Source organism: Chiloscyllium punctatum, chromosome 37 (assembly GCF_047496795.1).
Source record: "Chiloscyllium punctatum isolate Juve2018m chromosome 37, sChiPun1.3, whole genome shotgun sequence".
NCBI classification, from domain to species: domain Eukaryota; kingdom Metazoa; phylum Chordata; class Chondrichthyes; order Orectolobiformes; family Hemiscylliidae; genus Chiloscyllium; species Chiloscyllium punctatum.
The window spans coordinates 252,348-275,515 of record NC_092775.1 but is presented as its reverse complement, the minus strand read 5'-3'; the positions used below and the strand labels follow the sequence as shown (position 1 = coordinate 275,515).

Genomic DNA, 23,168 nt, shown 5'->3' with positions numbered 1-23,168 from the left:
TTTTCAATTTATTTTCAGTTACTACAGTGCAACTTCCTTTTCAGTGCATAGTCCAAAAAGAAAAGAAAAATGTCATTTCTCTTACATGTTAATTCTTCCCAAAGTGCCTTTCTATCACTAGCATTTGTCTACTCAATTTTAGGATAATTGATTGTCTAAGGCTTTGTGAAAGGTCAAAGCCAATGCATTTCCCACCCCTGTAGTTATCTCCTTTAATACCTGAGGGCTCAGGTCACAGTTCCAGGGACTGTCAACTTTGCATTCTGTTAATTTCTCCAATACTATTTCATAACCAATACAAACTTTTTCAAAAACCAAAACAGAAATAGCTAGAAAAGCTCAGCAGGTCTGGCAGCGTCTAGTGTCCAGTGACCCATAATGTTAACTCTGCTTTTGCCCCACAGTTGCTGCCAGACCTGCTGAGTTTTTCCAGCCATTTCTGTTTTTCTTCCGGATTTACAGCATCTGCAGTTCTTTGGTTTCTTTCGTTTTTTTGGCAAATTCCTCAGATTCCTCATTTTTGTTCAATCACTGGTTCTCAGTCATTTCTGGAATACTCCTTTATGGCTTCAACTGTGAAACATACAAAAGTATTTAGTGAGCCACCTACCCAGCTTATTTCAAAAATGCCTTCCAACCCAAGACTTCTATTACCTAGAAGCACATGGGCCAACAGTTGGATGGGAACACTGCCAATGGTTAGTTTCCCCATCAATCCACACACTATCCTGATTTGGAAATATATCTCTGTTTATTCACTATGACTCGAGCAGGTTCGTATTGAATGCAAATTTCATCATTTGCCATAGCAGGATTGCAAACCTATGTCTCAAGAGTCTCTAGACTGATAATTGAGTGATAATACCACTCAGCTAGGCCATCACCTTCCTCCTGTCATTGGTTCAGAATCCTGGAGCTCCCTTCCAACAGCTGTATGTTGATGTAGCATCTAGTTAATCAGATGATTGTAGTTATTTGATAAATTAATAAATAGACAGATATAAAGGAAAGTACTACTGTTGCATGGCAGTAATATGGGTATTTTTACAAAAGCAAGGGATTTACAATCTCCTCAGTTCAGGACCCGGACCCTGACCCTGACCCTGTCACAGCCAGTACATTGTGTACATGTAGCATGTAAATAATAGATAATGCGGTATAAAGGGGGTCAGCATTGCCCCTATTAGGCTTTGCTTGATAATGGTTCAGTAACCACATGGGTGATCTTCCTGGTGGTAGAAGTATAGAATGAAGTTCTTGCACAAAACAAATAATAAAAAAGGGGAACTGGTCTCATAGTCTCCTCAAAAAAAACCCAAAGTGTCAGAGAATCTCCTCACTCTAGCGACTGGCTCTGAGCTAGCTGTACAGAGTCCATGTACTGTATGGAGTTGCTGTTCACGCCAAAAAGAACAAAGAAAATTTACAGCCCAAGAACAGGCCCTTTGGCCCTCCAAGCCTGTGCCGATCCAAGTCTACTGTCTAAACCTATCGCCCAATTCCTAAGCATCTGTATCCCTCTGCTCCCCACCTATTCATGCATCTGTCCAGATGCATCTTAAATGATTCTACTGTGCCAGACTCTACCACTTCTGCTGGCAACGTGTTCCAGACACCCACCACCCTCTGTGTTATTTAGATCCAGTTTGTGACTGTACGCTGCTGCTGCCTGGGCTCCGCCATTAAAAAAAAATGAAGCGAAACAGGTCCACACAGTGATTTGGGGAAAATATAGATAAGGGACATAAACGGGAAAAGAAGAGGGGAACAGGAGAGTTTTGTGGCATTGTGGTAGTATTCCTACCCCTGGACCAGCAGGGGTAGCAAGTCCCACCTGCACCAGTGGTGTGTGATAACATCTCTGAACAGGATGTTTAGAAAACTAGGTTAACTAAAGAAAAAAAAGCAGACCTTTGAGTCCTTTTGTGGCATAATAGCAGTGTTTGATGAATGGAAGCCCACTTTGAGTGGGCATCTACAATGACTAAAAATATTGAATTCTTGAAAAGACTTGCTTGGTCGACTTGCAACCGAGTCCATGGGTGTGAGGAATCTGCTGGCAGTAATTTTTGTCCTTGTTGACAGTGGACACTGTCCCACTAAAGCGCTCTGTCTGTGTCCAAGCTTGGCCACTAGACATACCTCCCCACCAACATTTTCATTTTGGAGCTCTGTGGATGTTCCTGATAGAGTTCAAGGACAATCACTCTTGCTCCCCATAACAATAAGTCATCTACTGTGAGCTGGTCTCTCTGGTCCAAAAATGATTCAATTCAACTGCAACAGCCCTTTTGTTTCCCCCAGTAATGTTCATGGTTTCAGTTTGGAAAGGACAGGATCTTTTTGTGTCCAAGGTCTGATATTGTTAGCTGTGACAGGTAACACACCCAGAAAATTCAATGCCATGACCAACTCTTCCACTGGCCTACCACGGGTAGTAAATCTGCTAACAGAAGGCAGTTCAATTCATCCACATTCACTACTCAGCCTCCTGGATAGTGTCCTAATTTGTAATTTTAAGTACTTAATATTATAGCACAGCTGAATGTTGTCTGGATCTGGGCAGCTTTGCCTTTATCTCTTCAAGCAGACCAAGTAGGAGATTGTGGTCTGTGTTTATCATGAATTTTTGCTCATAAAGACATTGGTGGAACTTGCTGACTCTAAAATGATTGCTACTCCGTTTTCTATTTGGGCATATTTATACTTCGTATTAGCCAAAGTTCTGGATGCATAAGCTGTTGAGCGTTTCTCTCTGGTATTAGCAAATACCACCCCAGTGCCATACTGGGAGGCATCACATGTCAATATCAGATCTTTCCTGGGATCTTGCCAACACATTAGAAGACAATAGTTGTTTCTTTACTTCATCAAGAACTAGGGCCTATCCATGACACCATTTCCAAGGTTGATTATGTTTTAGGGATTTATGCAATAATGCCAGGATGGCTGACAGCTTGTGTATCAACCTTCTGCAATAATTTAGCAGACTCAGAAATGAGAAAAGCTCCTCGATGGATGTGGGGCCGAGGCAGTTTGATCTCCTTCACTTTATTTTCCAATGGGTATAACCTGATCTTACACGTTTTTCCCTTCCTAGGTATATGCCTGTGTTGAAAAATGCTATAGGACTACATTCAAGTTCTCTAAGAGTTCTTTATTAATCTTTCCTGTTATTAGGATGCCATCTAGGTAAATCGCAACCTTCGATAGACCTTGCAAAACATTCTCCATCGTCTACTGAAAAATTGAATGAGCTGACAATGTACCAAATGGCAGTCTTGTATATTGGTACAAGACCTTTATAGGTATTAATTGGAACATACTTCTTAGAATTCTTATCTAAATACAATTGCAAGTAAGTATGGCTCATGTTATGCTTCATGAAAGACAAATCTCCTGCCAGCGCTTGTGCAAATCCTCTATCCAAGAGATTGGGGATTTTTATACAATTGAGAAAAAAAGGTTTACTGTTTGTTTAAAATTCCCACAAAGGCAAACTGACCCATTAGGCTTCAAAATTGGTATGACCAGTGCTGCCCATTCTGCAAATTGAACTGGTTTGATGATTCCTTCACATTGTTGTATTCTGAGTTCTGCTTCTACTTTTGCCTGTAAAGCAAATCACACTGGTCAGGCCTTGCGGAATCTCTGAAGTGCTTCCTGGTCAACATGCAAAGTTGCTATGGCTCCTCTGATAATCCCTCTACCTTCTTGGGAAACTTTTGAGTATTTAATTAGGATTTCACTCACAGGCAGCCATTTACTAATTGAAAAATGTTAAGCTATTCTAGGTGAATCTCTTGTAACCAACTTCATCCCATCAAGCTTGGGCCCGAGCCTTTTACTACATTCACTAGTATGTGAACTAGCTGCTTTTCATAAGAAACCAGAACAGACATTGTACTTTTAATCTACAAAGGTTCCCCTGTATAAGTTCTCATCCTAGATGTCGATTTGTGCAAATTTAACACTGGAGTCCACTGTGAACTTTATAAAAACTTGGTTCTGCAATCACTGATGCGGTCATGCCAGTATCTACCTCCATTTTAGAATCAGATGGCCATTCAACCAGACACTTATTTTGATTGGTTCTGATTGATTGCTAAAAAATGTAACTATTTCAAACCAAATGCAGGTGTAGTTTCCAGGTGCAGTGAACTCCTGGATATCCTCACAAGCCTACAAGTGAACTTACTCCATCTAAGTCGAGTAGGACTTTGTTGTTGACCTGAATCTTCATAATGACAACAATTACAATGACTCACAGGACAGGATTCTGAAGAAAATTGTAACTGTTTGGCTGAGACTTGGCTTTGTTTTAGGGTCTAACTGAGGGCCAACCTAGAGTTAGTCCTACAATGTTTCCTGAGTGACGCTTTCAGTTACCTGCATTCAAGCAGTGTTCCCTAAGTTCAGGCGGACTGGCGAGGGTGTCCACTTCCGTCTGATTACCTTGCAACTCACCTGCTCCATTTGCTGCATTTTCCAACAATAAAGCCTGTTTGAAGTCCAATTGACCTTCAGCCACTGGGTGATTTTGCATATTCACACCATTAACCCTGCATACTAGACAGTCTCTCAATATTTCATTCAGTGTTAAACCAAAGATCAGCAAGGCGGCCCTTATGTGGAGCCGCAGGAGATGGGGGAGATACTAAACGAGCATTTTGCATCAGTATTTACTGTGGAAAAGGATGTGGAAGATATAGAATGTAGGGAAATAGATGGTGACATCTTGAAAAATGTCCATATTACAGAGGAGGAAGTGCTGAATGTCTTGAAACACAAAAATTGGTAAATCCCCAGGACCTGATCAGGTGTACCCTAGAACTCTGTGGGAAGCTAGGGAAGTGAGTGCTTGGCCTCTTGCTGAGATATTTGTATCATCGATAGTCACAAGTAAGGTGCCGGAAGACTGGGGGTTGGCTAACATGGTGCCACTGTTTAAGAAAGCTGGTAAGGAAAAGCCGGGGAACTATAGACCAGTGAGCCTGACATTGGTGGTGGGCAAGTTGTTGAAGGGAATCCTGAGGGACAGAATGTACATGTATTTGGAAAGGCAAGGACTGATTAGGGATAGTCAACATGGCTTTGTGCATGGGGAATCATTAGTCAGAATCATTGGCGACCTTTAAGCGGCAATTGGATAGGTACACAGATGGGTGCTTAAGCTAGGACAAATGTTTGGCACAACATTGTGGGCCGAAGGGCCTGTGCTGTGCTGTATTGTTCTATGTTCTATGAATCATGTCTCACAAACTTGATTGAGTTTTTTGAAAAAGGAACAAAGAGGATTGATGAGGGCAGAGCAGTAGATGTGATCTATATGGACTTCAGTAATGCATTTGACAATGTTCCCCATGGGAGACTGGATAGTAAAGGGAGAAACAGCCGTTCGGATACAGAACTGTCTTCTACCTTTGAGCCAGAGGGTGGTGGTGGAGGGTTGTTCTTCAGACTGGAGGTCTGTGACCAGTGGAGTGCAACAAGGATTGGTCTTGGGTCCACTACCTTTTGTCAGTTATACAAATGATTTGGATGTGAGCGTAAGAGGTGTATTAGTAAGTTTGCAGATGACACCAAAATTGGAGGTGTAGGGGACAGTGAACATCAGATGGGCCAATGGGCTGAGAAATGGCAGATGGAGTTTAATTTAGATAAATGCGAGGTGCTGCATTTTGGGAAAGCAAATCTTAGCAGGACTTATACACTTAATGGTAAGGTCCTCGGGAGTGTTGCTGAACAAAGAGACCTTGGAGTACAGGTTCATAGCTCCTTGAAAGTGGAGTTGCAGGTAGATAGGATAGTGAAGGAGGCGTTTGGTATGCTTTCCTTTATTGGTCAGAGTATTGAGTACAGGAGTTTGGAGGTCATGTTGCAGCTGTACAGGACATTGGTTAGGCCACTGTTGGAATATTGTGTGCAGTTCTGGTCTCCTTCCTATTGGAAAGGTTTTGTGAAATTTGAAAGGGTTCAGAAAAGATTTACAAGGATGTTGCCAGGGTTGGAGGATTTGAGCTAAAGGGACAGGTTGAATAGGCTACAGCTGTTTTCCCTGAAGCTTCAGAGGCTGAGAGGTAACCTTATAGAGGTTTATAAAATCATGAGGAGCATGGATAGGATAAATAGACAAAGTCTTTTCCCTGGGGTGAGGGTCCAAGGCATAAGTGTAGGGTGAGAGGGGCAAGAGATAAAAGATACCTAATGGGCAACGTTTTCACGCAGAGGGTGGTACGTGTATGGAATGAGCTACCAGAGGAGGTGGTGGAGGCTAGTACAATTGCAATAGTTTAAAGGCATCTGGATGGGTATACGAATAGGAAGGGTTTTGAGGGATATGTCCTGGGTGCTGGTAGATGGGATTAAATTGGGTTGGAATATCTCGTCGGCACGGACAAGCTGGACCGAAGGGTCTGTTTCCGTGCTGTATATCTCTAAGACTCGATGACTCTATGACTTAAACTAGTCAAGAACCGTAATATGGATTCCCCTGGTTCTCAAGTTGCCAGTAAGAATGATAATGTCTCAAAATTAAAGGAGGCCTAGGATTGGAATATTCCTTGACTATGTCAATCAATTCTTAAAAGGTTTTAGTTTCAGGTGCCTCAGGAAAAGTTAGGATACTAATGACAGAGAAAGCTGCAACTCCATAGACTGTCCAGAGAATTACTTGTTGTTTTTCATCTGGTTGCCCAGAAAAAAATAGCACATTCCTTCCACATACTGGGCGGAATCCTCAACGGCAGCGTTGAACAAGTGAAGTTGCCAAACAGAGGCATGATGTAAGAAAGTGCTTACCTCCAACTTCAAAATGAGCGTTGCAAGAGAGTTATTTCAGGATCTTGCTTTACCACTAAAATAACTTAGTGAGAGGCGAGCATCCCATCACCAATCACACTTTATTTACAAATGCACAGCCTTTGACAATAGCACTGTCACACACTGAGTTAGACAATATCCCTGACATTAAACCTTTTTTGTCAGCCAGATGTTCCTGATTGGAATAGATTAGCAACCCCAAAGGAAGTCATATTCTGTGGGATCCAGGTGGCTGACCTCATTACAATCACTACTAAAACATTCATTCCCAGTGGCCCTCATAGCTCAAATGGGATATTCAATAAGAGCATCCAGTATAGAAGATTCAATGCTAGGGAAATGTGGGTCACAAATTTAAGTATGAAAAGAGAATCAAAATTATTAGCAGTGAGGATAAAGATACCTCTGGCAATTGTGTAAAGCAACAGGATTTTTTTTTAATCTCTCAAGGATGTGAGTGTCACTGACTGGCTAACATTTATTGCCTGTCCCTAGTTGTCCCTTGAGTAGGTGGGCTGAGCTGCCTCCTCGAATTATTGCACTCCATATGCTATAAGTAGACCCACAGTGTCCTTAGGTCGGGAATTCCAGGATAATGACTCTGCAACAGTGAAAGAATGGCAATATATTTCCAAGTCAGGTTGGTGAGTGATTTTGAGGAAGGGGGATCTTGCAGGGGAGTGGTGTTCCCATGTATCTGTTATGCTTGTCCTTCTAGATGGAAGTAGACAAGGGTTTGAAATCTGTTATCTAAGGATCTTTGATGAATTTCTGCAGTGTATCTTGTAGATAGTACACACTGCCGCTACTGAGCATTGGTGGTGAAGGATGTGGTTCCATTAAGCAGCTGTTCTGTCCTGCATAGTATGCAAAAGTGAGGACCGCAGATGCTGGAAACCAGAGTCTAGATTAGAGTGGTGCTGGAAAAGCACAGCAGGTCAGGCAGCATCTGAGGAGCAGGAAAATCGACATTTTGGTCAGAAGCCCTTCATCAGGAATGGAAGCAGGGAGCCTCCAGGCTGGAGAGATAAAACGTTTGGTGTGAAAACATTCCACCAACACATTTATGGATAAAAATTTGTAATAGTAATGGACCAAAAATCCTTATAGGGCTACTGAAAGAGGATAGAGCCTTGCACTAGTCCAATTCCCTCTGTTTTTATCTCTCCACCCTGGAAGCTCCCTGCCTCCATTCCTGATGAAGGGCTTTTGCTCGAAACGTCGATTTTCCTGCTCCTCAGATGCTGCCTGACCTGCTGTGCTTTTCCAGCACCACTCTAACCTTGTCCTGCATTGTTACAAGCTTGGAATTGGGGAACTACAACAGGACAATGAACACCAGGAATGCCTGGGGAATTCCACAGGCTTAATATATGTGTCTCCAAATACAGTTAAACAGTGAATTGTCCTTAATGGAATAATAAAGCTTTTGAAATTACTCTTGACACAAAGGTTCAAAAGAAGAAGGTGAATGTCAGGCAGAGGGAATTGGACTAGTACATGGCCCTGTCCTCTTTCATGTAGCCCTATAAGGATTTGTGGTCCATTACTATTACAAATTTTTGTTTATAAATGTGTTGGTGGAATTGTTTTCACTCCAAACGTGACCACCAAATCTTCCTTCTCTATCTGGGCAAATCCCATAATTTAGCATCAGCCAACGTCTAGAAGCATATGCCATCGGGCATTCCTCTCCAGTGAGCAAATACCACCTTGATACTGTACGGGAAAACATTGCATGATAGCACCACACCAAGCTTGGGATTGTAGTGTGCCAACACCTAAAGTGATGATAGCTGTTTCTTCACTTTCTTAAAGGCCAATCTTGGCTACGTGATCACTTCCAAGGCTGACATTATTTCAATAGCAGATGGAAGGATTGCAGGATAGAGGCCAGGTTACATATGAATTTTCCATAATAATTCACCAATCCAAGGAAAGAGCTAAGCTCCAGTACAGATGTGGGAGCCGAGGCACCTTTGATTCCCCTCAATTTAACTTCCAATGGGTGTAACTTGGTCTTGTCAACTCTGTAGCCAAATTAGGTCACCTGGGATGCCTAGAGCATCCTTTTTTCCTCCTAAGGCATAAACCTGCATTGGAAAAATGTTTAAGCACTTTATTGGTCTTCCTGGTTATTAGCACGTATCCAGATAAATGGTGACCTGGGTTAAACTTTGTAAAGTGTTCTCCATTGTTCATTGGAAAATGGCACAAACTGATGATACCCTAAAGGTAGTGTCCTTTATTGGTTCAAACCCTTATGGGTATTATTTAAACTTCGGGAATCTTCATCTAACTGCAATTGCAGATACGCATGCCTTATGCCTAACTTAGTGAAGGACAGCTCCCCTGTCAGTTTTGAGTATAATTTACTTATGTGAAGGGTTTGTTATTTATCCAGCAGCGAGAAGCTGTTTACCGTTTGTTTAAAATCCCGACAAAGGTGAGCTGACTCGTTGGGCTTCACAATTGATACAACCGATGCTGCCTATTCCACAAACTTTACTGGTTTTATGATTCATTTGCTTTCCAGCCTCCTGATTCCTGCCTCTACTTTTGCACATAAAGCAAATGGCACTGGTGGGCCTTGCAGAATTATGGAATTTGCTTCTTGGTCAACATATAAGATGGCCTTGGCCCCTTTGATAATCCCAAAATCTTCCCAAAAAGCTTCTCTCGGATGTCCATTTTTTAACTGAAAAATGTTGAGCCAATCAAGTTGAATCTTTCCCAACCAGTTTTGCCCTAAAAAGCTGGGACCAAACCTTTTACTACAAATAGTGGTAACTGAACCAGCTGCTTCTCATGAGAGGTCAGAACCAAAGTTGTATCCTTAATGTGCAGGTGTTCCCTAATGTAGGTTCTCAACCTGACCAAGGTCTTATGCAAACTTAAGAGAAGGAGTCCTGAGCGAATTTTGGTAAAGATGATTTTGCAATCACTGATTATGGCCACACCGATATTGACCTTCATTAGAACAGAGTGACCATTGACCCATTCATTTATTTTGTTTCTGAATTGGATGTTGCTAAGCAATTTAACTGATGAAGGGCTTTTGCCCGAAACATCAGTTTTCCTGCTCCTCGGATGCTGCCTGACCTGCTGTGCTTTTCCAGCACCACTCTAATCTAGACTCTGATTGCAGTTTAACTGTCCCAGACCAATTGTAAGTGGACTTTTCAGGGCATTAATGCTCATGAATACCGGCCTGTGAGTTATCTTACTCACAGGCTCAGTAGGACTCTTGCTGTCTTGAATCGCTGTACCTGCAGCAATTACAATGGCCTGCTGATCTGGATCCTGAAGAAAATGTTAACAATTTGGCCAAGGTTTGCCGTTGTTTTGAGGTTTTGCTTTGGGCTGACCTAGAATCCCTCTGCTCAGTATGTGTTCTGAGTGAACGTATATAATTACCTTCACTCAAGTGGTGGTCCCCCAAGTTCAGTCGGCCTGGTTATGGGGTCCACTTTCATTGGCATAACCTGTAATCCATATGCTCTATGTGCTGCATTGGCTAATGATAAAGCCAGATATAGTGCTTGTTTGAAGTTGAGTTGGTCTTTAGCTAGTGGGCGCTTTTGCATAATCACATAATTAATCCCACATACCAGAGAGTCTCTCAGTATCTCATTTAGAGTTAAACCAAAATCACATGCGCCTGCCAGTCGTTTTAACCTTGTCAAAAATCCCGATATGAATTCCCCTGGTTCTCGAGATGTTGAGTAAAATTGATAGCATCTCAGAATTAGAAAAGGCTTGGAGTGTTAATATTCCTTAGCTAAATCTGTCAACTCTTGAGCAGTTTTAGTATCTGGTGCCTCAGGGGAAACGAGGCTACCAATAACCAAAAGAGCTGTGGGTCCACAATCTGTCAGCAGAATTACTCATGGATATTCATCTGCCCCTATGTCATTTGCCTGGGAATAACTAACATGTTCTATCCACATATTGGACCCAGTCTTTGTTGGCAGGTCGAACAAGTCAAACTTCCCAAATCAAATTAAATCTAATCATTAGCAAAGTTTAAGTGTCATTTACACAGACATGCAAACAGGCAGGAAATAAAGGGATATGGACTATTGCAGGCGGTTGGGATTAGTTTTCAATAGCATCATTGTCAGCACAGACACGGTGGGCCGATGGGCCTGTTCCTGTGCTGTATTGTTCTATGAATGCAGCAGCAAAGAGACCATTTAATAATAACATGTTTGAAAGGATTCAGCCAATAATGGATGGGGTGCTTCATAAAATTTCAGTGGATTAACCAAGTTATAAATTAACATCTGTCCTGACATGATCAGTTGTTTAAAGGAATCATTGCAAATAGTTGGGAAGCTACAATTTAATTGGTTATTGGGCAACATCTGCAAATTCTTTGGTAATGTGTGATCATTCCCCTGCTTGCAAAGGCTTACAGTTAGCTGTACTTCTTCATAGTGTATGTATGTCCTACAGTCAAGGTGAAGACATCCAGTAATGTTGACTTTTCAGAGATAATTCAGCAAGCTTTATGCATCATTAAAAGCATTTGGAAATAAATTATAATCAAGGGGTCATGGTATATTACAAAGAGAAGGGTGGAAAGAGTGGTAAGGTATAGATAAGGTTATAGATAGTGATGAAATTAGACAAGGTGTTTCTTAGGAGGCTACCTAGTAAGATAAAGGCCCAAGGTGTCAGAGGCAAGTTGCTAGCATGGATTGAAGCTTGGCTGTCTGGCAGAAAGCAGAGAGTTGGGATAAAAAGGTCCTTCTCAGAATGGCAGCTGGTGACAAGTGGTGTTCCTCAAGGCTCTCTGTTGGGGCAATAACATTTTATACATTAACTATTTCGATGAAGGAACTGAGGGCATTCTGGCTCAGTTTGCAGACGATACAAAGATAGGTCGAGGGACAGGTAGCATTGAGGAGGTGGGGAGGCTGCAGAAGGTCTTGGACAGGTTAGGAGAGTGGGCAAAGAAGTGGCAGATGGCATACATGGGAAAGTGTGAGGCCATGCACTTTGGTAGGAAGAATAGAGGAATGAACTATTTTCTAAATGGGGAGAAAATCCAAAAGTCTGAAGTGCAAAAAGACTTGGGAGTTCTGGTCCAAAATTCTTTCAAGATAAACTTGCAGGTTGAGTCAGTAATTAGGAAGGCAAATGCAATGATGGCATTTATTTTGAGAGGACTAGAAAATAAAAGCAGGAATGTACTTCTAACGCTATATAAATCTCTAGTCAGACCATATTTGGAGCATTGTGCACACCTTTAAACCCTATATCTCAAGAAGGGTGTACTGGCCCTGGAGTGTGTTCAGAGGAGGTTCGCGAGAATGATCCCAGGAATGAAAAGCTAAACATGTGAGGAACATTTGAGGACTCTGGGTTTATACTTGATGCAGTATAGAAGGATGAGGGGGGATCTAACTGAAACTTACAGAATACTGAATGGTCTGGACACAGTAGATGTTGGGAAGATGTTTCCATTGGTGGGAAAGATTAGGACCCTTACAGTAAAGGGAAGACATTTTAGAACAGAGATAAGGAGAAACTTCTTCAGCCAAGAGTGGGGAATCTATGGAATTCACTGCCACAGAAGGCTGTGGAGGCTAGGTCATTGAGTATATTTAAGACTGAGATAGATAGGTTCTTGAGTATTAAGGGGATCAAGGATTATGGGGGAGAAGGCAGGAGAATGAGGTTGAGAAATTTAACCGCCATGATTGAATGGCAGAGCAGACTCAATGGGCTGAATGGTCTAATTTCTGCTCCTATGTCTTATGGTCTTATGAAATAACAGCATTTTTTCAGCGTGGCAATCAAATGTTAGGGTGCATTCCTCAAGGTAAATTGGCACCGATTACGCACTGGACCAGCCATTCCTGTAGCTACAAGAGCAAATCGTAACAGCAGTGTGTACGATCTACAAGGTGCACTGTTGAAATTCTCCATGTGCTCCTCAGACAGCCTTCCCAACCCATAACCACTACCACTGAAAAGAGCAAATGTACCACCATCCACAAGTTACCCTCTCAGTCATTCACTATCCTGACTTGTAAGTATAGAATCTATCATGTTTGTACGAGCTATTTGATGCACTCACCAAGGGGGCATAGCTTTAAATTAAGGGGGGGTAGATACAGGACTGATGTTAGGGGTAGGTTCTTCACTCAGCAAGTCGTAAGTTCATGGAATGCCCTGCCAGTAGCAGTGGTGGACTCTCCCTCTTTATGGGTATTTAAGCGGGCATTGGATAGGTATATGGAGGATAGTGGGTTAGTGTAGGTTAGGTGGGCTTTGATCGGCGCAACATCGAGGGCCGAAGGGCCTGTACTGCGCTGTATTCTTCTATGTTCTATGTTCTATGTGCAATGGATTGTGTCCTTTTCGAGTTTTAACGTCGCTCGTCAACGCATGAATACCCCTATCCAGCGAAACCACAGCCAGATGATCTTAAGGGAAACGACAAAAAAACAATGTTGAAGCAGAACTCAGCAAGGGGAGGGATGAGCTGGGTTAATCAACCATTAAACAGTGTTTACCACTCATCACCTGCTGTGTTGAGCGTGCACTTTATTTATTACACCTATTACCCACCACCAATTATTTATGTGAGCTAAAATCAACCAAACTTTATTACTAAAAACATTTTAAGAAGATTTAAAAATTAAAATACCTAAAATTAATTAAAACAACAAATACTATTTAAAATTCTATAGTTAAAAAATTTCTAAAAAGTTATTAAATTATGTCGTAAGGAGAACTTATGAGTCCATAAAAATTCGCAGCAGTTCAAGGGTCAGAGACAAGACAAGGGTTGTAATGTTCTGGGAGAAAGATTTAAATTTCAAAATCCCAAGGCTTTTCATGAGCTCATTATTCTTTTCCAGCCATTTTCCTCGGGCACCCATCACAAAACCATGGAAGGATACGTTTCCTCTTCCCGTGAGGTCCATTATCTCATCCTTTAAATGTTGGTATTTACTTGTCTTCTCTTCCCATGCTGCTTCCAAGGAGTTAATTTGAAGGTCTGTCCTTATTGTCACATCTACAACAACTATTTACTGATCTTTCTTAAAAATTAGATCAGGGATCCGTAATTTCCCAGCCATATCCTTGATCCTCGGTTCTATAAAAATTGTCCACCCATTCTTTCTAACAAATTTAGTTAATTCTTCTGCCACCCTATTGTGTCTTTTTGTTCACATATTCTTAACATAGGGATACCATTCAGAGATATGAGCCAACGTCACTGAGGTTGCATTACATCTTCTGCAGGATTTAACATTAAAAGGCCTTCCATACGACAAGGATGCCCTTGTCGGAAATAGATTAGTCCTCAATAAGATCGAATTAATTACTTTAGATGTTTTCATAAATTGAACCTTCGTCAACCAGTTGTTCAAAATACTATCGTTTTTGTAGTAATGAGCGCCAGCTCCTTGACATGGGAGGGCTATCCATCTATCGACTTCCATTGATCTCCAGTTGCCATAATTAGTGTTACTGAACTCTTCCAATTCCTCATCACTACCTTCTCCGATAGTACCATTTTCTCCCAATTGTCGATTCCAGCTTTTTTAATTTGCTCAATTTACGCCTCTTCTCGGCGAGACTTTCACCCTCAAAATGAAATGAGGCATGCGAAATTTCATCTGAGGATCTGTGGAGCGTCCCGAATTTTCTCAGAATTGAAATTGGGATGAAGGTCGCCAATCTATTCAAAGCAAGGCCACCATCATGATATTTAGCATATAAAACACCATCCGTGATCGACTGCGGAAGATGTAATATTTCTTTTGCAGCGTTCTTGATTATATTATCTAATTTGTTAAGATAGTTTATTGAGGATTCTGATAATATTAAATAATAATACAATCTAGGTATAAAATAGGTTTTTAAAAGCTCTAATTTTTGTAAAGGTTTTAGGGGAGATGATTTTAAATTACTAATCCAATTTTCTAACTGACCTTCCCAGTCTGATTGGCTGACGCCAATCCACGGGTCTATTTTAGCACCTAAATATTTATCTGTTTGACCTGGTTCTATAAATTGAATATTCCCGTCATTGAAGTTCCAATTTGCCGTATCATTATAAATAATTGTCTTATTTTTAACAGTAAAGCAAAATCCTTTAGTCTTTTTAACATTTACCTCCATTCCCGTATTAGTACAGAATCTTTCTACTAGTTTTAAATTGTATGTCATTCCCTCATATGAATCGCTAACTAACGCTATGTCATCTGCAAATGCTAAAGTAGCACAGTGACAGCTTTTCCCATCTGATCCTAGAACTATTCCTTTTTTCCTTTCTTCAATGGTTGCGATAAGAGGATCCATTACTATATTAAAAAGAATTGGTGACAAAGCATCCCCTTGCTTGACACCTCTTAAAATTCTAATTCTTTCTGATCTACAATTAAAACCCTTGATCTGTGTAAAATCATTCTCATATAAGTTAGCTATTAATTTAATAAATAAAACCGGGAGATGGAGTTCCTAAGAGCTGTTAAAGTTAATTTATGACCTACCGTATCGAATAAGGTAAAAACAATGACTGCAGATGCTGAAAACCAAATACTGGATTAGTGGTGCTGGAAGAGCACAGCAGTTCAGGCAGCATCCAATGAGCAGCGAAATCGACATTTCGGGCAAAAGCCCTTCATCAGGAATAAAGGCAGTGAGCCTGAAGCGTGGAGAGATAAGCTAGAGGAGGATGGGGGTGGGGAGAGAGTAGCATAGAGTACAATGGGTGAGTGGGGGAGGAGATGAAGGTGATGGGTCAAGGAGGAGAGGGTGGAGTGGATAGGTGGAAAAAAAGATAGGCAGGTCGGACAAGTCCAGACAAGTCAAGGAGACAGTTACTGAGCTGGAAGTTTGAAACTAGGATGAGGTGGAGGAAGGGGAAATGAGGAAGCTGTTGAAGTCCACATTGATGCCCTGGGGTTAAAGTGTTCCGAGGCGGAAGATGAGGCATTCTTCTTCCAGGCGTCTGGTGGTGAGGGAGCGGCGGTGAAGGAGGCCCAGGACCTCCATGTCCTCGGCAGAGTGGGAGGGGGAGTTGAAATGTTGGGCCACGGGGCGGTTTGGTTGATTGGTGCGGGTGTCTCAGAGATGTTCCCTAAAGCGCTCTGCTAGGAGGCGCCCAGTCTCCCCAATGTAGAGGAGACCACATCGGGAGCAACGGATACAATAAATGATATTGGTGGATGTGCAGGTGAAACTTTGATGGATGTGGAAGGCTCCTTTAGGGCCTTGGATAGAGGTGAGGGAGGAGGTGTGGACACAGGTTTTACAGTTCCTGCGGTGGCAGGGGAAAGTGCCAGAATGGGAGGGTGGGTCGTAGGGGGGTGTGGACCTGACCAGGTAGTCATGGAGGGAACGGTCTTCGCGGAAGGCGGAAAGGGGTGGGGAGGGAAATATATCCCTGGTGGTGGGGTCTTTTTGGAGGTGGCGGAAATGTCGGTGGATGATTTGATTGATGCGAAGGTTTGTAGGGTGCAAGGTGAGCACCAGGGGCGTTCTGTCCTTGTTACGGTTGGAGGGGTGGGGTCTGAGGGCGGAGGTGCGGGATGTGGATGAGATGCGTTGGAGGGCATCTTTAACCACGTGGGAAGGAAAATTGCGGTCTCTAAAGAAGGAGGCCATCTGGTGTGTCCTATGGTGGAACTGGTCCTCCTGGGAGCAGATACGGCGGAGGCGGAGAAATTGGGAATACGGGCTGGCATTTTTGCAGTGGGAAGAGGTGTAATCCAGGTAGCTATGGGAGTCGGTGGGTTTGTAAAGAATGTCAGTGTCAAGTCGGTCGTCACTAATGGAGATGGAGAGGTCCAGGAAGGGGAGCGAGGTGTCAGAGATAGTCCAGGTAAATTTAAGGTCAGGGTGGAATGTGTTGGTGAAGTTGATGAATTGCTCAACCTCCCCGTGGGAGCACGAGGTGGCGCCAATGCAGTCATCAATGTAGCGGAGGAAGAGGTGAGGAGTGGTGCCGGTGTAATTACGGAAGATCAACTGTTCTACATAGCCAACAAAGAGACAGGCATAGCTGGGGCCCATACGTGTGCCCATGGCTACGCCTTTGGTCTGGAGGAAGTGGGAGGATTCAAAGAAGAAATTGTTACGGGTGAGGACCAGTTCGGCCAAACGAATGAGAGTGTCAGTGGAAGGGTACTGTTGGGGACGTCTGGAGAGGAAAAAACGGAGGGCTTGGAGGCCCTGGTCATGGCGAATGGAGGTATAGAGGGATTGGATATCCATGGTGAAGATAAGGCGTTGGGGGCCGGGGAAACGGAAGTCTTGGAGGAGGTGGAGGGCGTGGGTGGTGTCTCGAACGTATGTGGGGAGTTCCTGGACTAGGGGGGATAGGACAGTGTCAAGGTAGGTAGAGATGAGTTCAGTAGGGCAGGAGCATGCTGAGACAATGGGTTGGCCAGGGTGGTCAGGCTTGTGGATCTTGGGAAGGAGGTAGAACCGGGCAGTGCGGGGTTCCCGGACTATGAGGTTGGCTCTCATCGAATGCCTAGGCAAGGTTTACAAAGACCACTGCTAAATCTTTCTTTTTCTTTTTAGATCCCTTAATAATATTTTCTAAAATTGTTATATTTCCTTCGCATCCCTGAACGCCGGTCATAAAACCTTTTTGCCTTTTATTAATATTTATCACTTTATTTACCCTACCCACCATTATTTTGGTAAATAACCTCAGCATAATTGGTCCAATTGTTATTGGCCTCCAGTTATTTGTATCTTTTAATTCCTCCTCATCATTTACTTTGGGGATCAATACAGTCCTATTCAATTTCATCTCATCTGGGATTTTACCAGTTTTAATCCAAATCATATTGAGTCTAGGTAGTAGTGTGTTATCTTTATTAAAGATCTTAATTATATCTTTTAATGTCATCCCGTCCGGCCCAGCAGCGGTATCGATGTCCATCACCTTAATAGCCTGATTGACGTCATCTACCGTCACCGGACCTAGCAGGACAACATCATCAGATTCCTCAGCTCTCTTTTCATATTTAGCAAATCCTCTTAAATTATTTTTCTCATTAACCCTAGAGAGTCTTATTTTATAATATTCTTCTAAATCTTCCTTACTAAGGGGACATTTACATTTCGATGGAGCCCCCATTAGGGTTCTTGCCAAAAGCTGCCTATTCTTTTTATAAAGGACTTGCATTTCCTTAAACTTTCCTTTTTTCCTACTGTACCTTCTTTTAGCATTATTCTCTTTTCTTCTCTTTCTTTGTCCACTATCCTTCGATTTTACTCCTACTTCTTTACTCCTTTTCTTAGATGTTACCCCTTCTTTATCCTTTCCTATTTTCACCATAGTTCTATCCATAATCATTTCATATTCCTTAAAACTACCTTTATTCCTACCTAATTCATCTTCCACTATTTTAATTAAATCCTCCAGTGGTTTATCACTGTGGTCTAAATTATCTGTTCTAACCTTACCCTCTTGATTATCACTATCAAAAGCCCTTCCCCCGTCATCTATCCTTTCCACTTCTACTTCCTCATTATCTGTTTCCTCATTCACACTCGTATTATTGAGTATTGATTCCTGATTCATGCCCATATCCTCTTCGTGGCTTCTATTCTTTTTATTTAATAACCTTCTCTTATCTGAAATCTGTTTAGCTGTTTTAGTTTCTATTTTTTCCGCGATGAGCTTATTAATATTTTTACATCCCCTTAATTCCAAATCCAATAATTGTAATTTTACAATTTCTTCCTCAGACCATACTCCTTTCTTACTTTTCTCACTATTTACCACCGTTTCCTTGGTCTCTATTTTCCCTTTTTTCCTTTTTTCATTCCTCAAATTGGGATGTGCATGCCTCTCATGCTGGCTCAACCCCCTTGAATTTTAATGGGCATAGTTCACAACAATATAATTTATCACTCTCTACCTCTACATTAACATTCTCATTATTAGTTATACTACATTTAGAATAGTGGCAGGCTACTGCATGGTAGCTCCCTTCCCATCCACACTTACTACATTTCACTCTAATCGATTTAATCCCCCTACACACTTTTAAATGTTTCCTAAATAACCCGGTCGTATTATAAATATTTTTACAATAATTACAACTAAAATTATCAATCGGTTAATTAATTATTAATTCTAGTTTTTCAGTCTCCCTAATTACTGGGTGGATAACTATCCCTTCATTCCTCTCCTCACTATGCTCCGATTCTCCATTACGACTAAAATCAGTGGGCCTTTTAAAATTCGAATTAAAATAAGTCCGGCTGTTAAAAAGACTGGGCTGTAGAGGGGCCTTCTCCATCAGACCCTCAATTCGAATTCTGTCCGAATTACTCTGGACATTTTTAACGGCTTCCTTGTGCCTGCCCAAGGACAGCCTAGCTGGAGTAATAATTATGGTCTCATCTGTCTGAGTTGAGACAGACTGTCTAGTCCATTTTTGGCTAGTACACTTAGTGCATGGTGCCGCCAATAACAACCGTGCGGGGTGGTTATTCTCCCGGTTTTCCACCCAACTGGAATTTTCAGTGTTAGCCATAATCGCCTCCACCAAAATTGGATTTAATTTGACCGAAAGGTCACCAGCCGTCTCGTATCTTTTCTGTTAGGTCGTATTCGCCGGCCTGATCAGAGTAATGCTTTAACAACGGGATAAAACAATAAAACCGTCAGAAAAGCAAAGTACAGGTTAAAACCAAGGTAAAACCAACCATAAGGTCAAGGTAAAACCATCAGTAAAACCAGACTAAAACTTTCCAACAGATAAAACTGTCATCCCATTTAGCTTCCTCTTCCAGGCCGTTACCGGGGGGAACCACAAGGAGGTTCGACCTTACTTTGTGATCGACAAAATACGTAAAAACGAATCACAAAGGTGACTATGCAGGCACCAGTCGGAGACCAACAACCTTAAAAACACTGTAGTCACATCCCCCCAACTACCCAGTTATTCCTATTCTTCAGCCCTATCTCTTTAGCCTTCTATTTTCATTGCCTTCAAATATATATCCAACTCTCTTTTGAAACCTCCAACTGAATCTGATCTCACCACTCTGCCAGGCAGCACATTCCAAATCCTAACAACTCTCTGATTAAGTAAGTTTCTCCTCATCTCACTCCTAGCTGTCTTGCTGACAAGAATTGCAACCCCAATTACTGACATACCAACTAATGGAAACAGATTATACTTCTTTACCCATTCAAAATTGTTCCTAATTTTGAACACCTCACTAAGGTCACTTCTTAATCTCTGTTCTAAAGAGAATAAGTCCAAATTCTCTAATCTTCTCTTGTGTCTAAAATCCCTTATTCCAGGTATCATTGTAGTAGAAATATTACCATTCCTTCACTGTCGCTGGCTCAAAATCTTAGAACTCCCTCCCTAATATGGCTGTGATCCCTACACCAAATGGGCTGCAGTGGTCCAAGAAGCCCATTGACCACCACCTTCTCAAGGGCAATTAATGATTGGCAATAAATTAAAAACATTTATGTTACCTTACAAGCAATGTCCCAGACATGACCATCACAATCACTTTATCATTACCATCAAGTCAGGAAGCAACTCTGGTTCAGTGAAGATTGCAGGAGGGCATACAATTGGTTCTGATAGAACACAATAGTTCCGTTCTCATGCGATCTTGCTTTATAAACAAATTGCACCATAGCTGAGCCATTTAAATTAATGAGACCAGAATCACATTATAGCCAACACAGCTAAGGAAAGTTCACATTCTACAATGTGAACTAAATTCTTCAATCGCGTTAAAGCCAATTTGCATTGAAGAAACACACATTATAGCAGAATCAACTGTACCAGGTAAAAGCAGCACCAGATATACCTAAAAATGAGTTTAAAATGAAGAGGAGAACCTGTTAATTTAGTAAGTAGTTAAGCATGTGATTGCTGTTGAGCAATTAATAGACTAGGTGGATATAATGGGGTCAGATGGGACTGGTGTGAAGAAGGAGCTGTAAGACTGAGTATTTTCTCAATGTTGATGTTTTGCATTGCCCTTAACTAGCTTTGCATGTAAATTATTCAATTGTGCTTTTGGTGATTTACTGGTAATGGTTCACAGATGGACAAAAAATGCACAAGAGGTGGTTTGGTGATGGGAAAGAAAATGTTCACTTGTGTGTAAGACCACACCTGGGTATAAAGAAAAAATATTAAAAAGACTTACTAGTTAGACTCTTGTGATGCAGTGTTAGTGTTCTTATCTCTGAGCCTGACAATGCAGATTCAACTAGGAAAAAGTGAGGACTGCAGATGCTGGAGATCAGAGTCGAGAGTGGTGCTGGAAAAGCACAACAGGTCAGGCAGCATCCGAGAAGCAGGAGAATTGATGTTTCAGGCATAAGCCCTTTGGTGATGAAGGTCTTATGCCCGAAACATTGATTCTCCTGCTCCTCAAATGCTGCCTGACCTGCTGTGCTTTTCCAGCACTACACTCTCAAATGCAGATTCAAGTTTGTCACAGCATATTGTTTTCATTGACTTAAAAATACTGTTACCCGAAAGGAGTACTTAATTTTCTCCCAAGTGTTATTCCTTTGTATGACAGACAAAAGACAGGGAGTCAACTATACATTCATTAAATAATTTCTTTATTTTAACTCCTTAAGTACCTAATAATTAATATAAAATAGGTTTGGTTTGAAACAAATACTGCCCTGATTTGAATGAAGTGGCCAACTTTGTTCTCATTGTAGATCTTGCCCCGTGGTTCTTTGTCTTTTTTGAAGATGTCTTTAGGGCATGTGCTTCTCAAAGTGGTCTTAAATTGTTGCTCATGCAAAATCCTTTGTTCTTAAAACTTTTATCCCAAAATTGCTCATTCTTCCAGAAATTTCCCTGGGACTCAGCCAATGAATTAACCAAACCTGATCACTGTATTTAATCCTAAATAAAGAAGTGTACTGGTAAATGACATAGGAGGTTAGTGAGCAAAATTAGGGCAAAGTACTAACTCGGATTGAAAGCTGGTTGGCTGACAGGAAACAAAGAGTAGTGATAAACGGCTCCATTTCGGAATGGCAGGCAGTGACCAGTCGGGTACCGCAGGGATCAGTGCTGGGACCGCAGCTTTTTACAATATATGTTAATGATATAGAAGATGGAATTAGTACTAACATTAGCAAATTTGCTAATGATACTAAGCTGGGTGGCAGGGTGAAATGTGAGGAGGATGTTAAGAGATTACAGGGTGACCTGGGCAGGTTAGGTGAGTAGTCAGATGCATAGCAGATGCAGTTTACTGTTGATAAATGTATGGTTATCCACTTTTGTGGCAAGAACAGGAAGGCATATTACTACCTAAATGGAATCAATCTAGGTAAAGGCGCAGTACAAAGGGATCTGGGTATTCTTGTGCACCAGTCAATGAAGGTAAGCATGCAGGTACAGCAGGTAGTGAAGAAGGCTAATAGTATGCTGGCCTTCATAACAAGTGGGATTGAATATAGAAATAAAGAGGTTCTTCTGCAGCTGTACAGGGCCCTGGTGAGACCACACCTGGAGTACTGTGTGCAGTTCTGGTCTCCAAATTTGAGGAAAAACATTCTGGCTATTGAGGGAGTGCAGTGTAGGTTCATGAGGTCAATTCCTGGAATGGCGGGACTACTTTACACTGAAAGACTGGAGCGACTGGGCTTGTATACCCTTGAGTTTAGAAGACTGAGAGGGGATCTGATTGAGACATATAAGATTATTAAAGGATTGGACACTCTGGAGGCAGGGAACATGTTTCCGCTGATGGGTGAGTGCCGAACCAGAGGACACAGCTTAAAAATACGGGGTAGACCATTTAGGACAGAGATGAGGAGAAACTTCTTCACCCAGAGAGTGGTGGCTATGTGGAATGTTCTGCCCCAGAGGGCAGTGGAGGCCCAGTCTCTGGATTCATTTAAGAAAGAATTGGATAGAGCTCTCAAGGATAGTGAAATCAAGGGTTATGGAGGTAAGGCAGGAACGGGATACTGATTAAGGATGATCAGCCATGATCATATTGAATGGTGGTGCAGGCTCAAAGGCAGAATGGCCTACTCCTGCACCTATTGTCTATTGTCTATTATCTTAATGTTTACACCAAGTTGTAAACAGTCACATTTCATACTCCCCATAAAGTAATATGGTGCCAGTGTAGCAGACCATCATGAAACCTCCCTCATTTGGTCAAGACAGAAAACTGCAGGTCACAGTTTACACCCTGGGTCAGAGTTTAAACTAACTTGATCAAAATTCCCAGCATGCTAGATTGTAGCTCTTAAACAGTCTTATTGACATTTCTGCTGCTGGCCAACTGACCACAATACCAAAGGCTGAGTAGTTAAAAAGCTCTATCCATAAAGATCA

General features: G+C 41.8%; 1 protein-coding gene across 3 annotated transcripts in view; it reads left to right on the top strand.

The window, feature by feature from the left end:
* Positions 1-23,168, top strand: part of fer1l4 (fer-1 like family member 4) — a 356,632-nt gene that overhangs the window by 294,237 nt on the left and 39,227 nt on the right. The window lies entirely within an intron of this gene.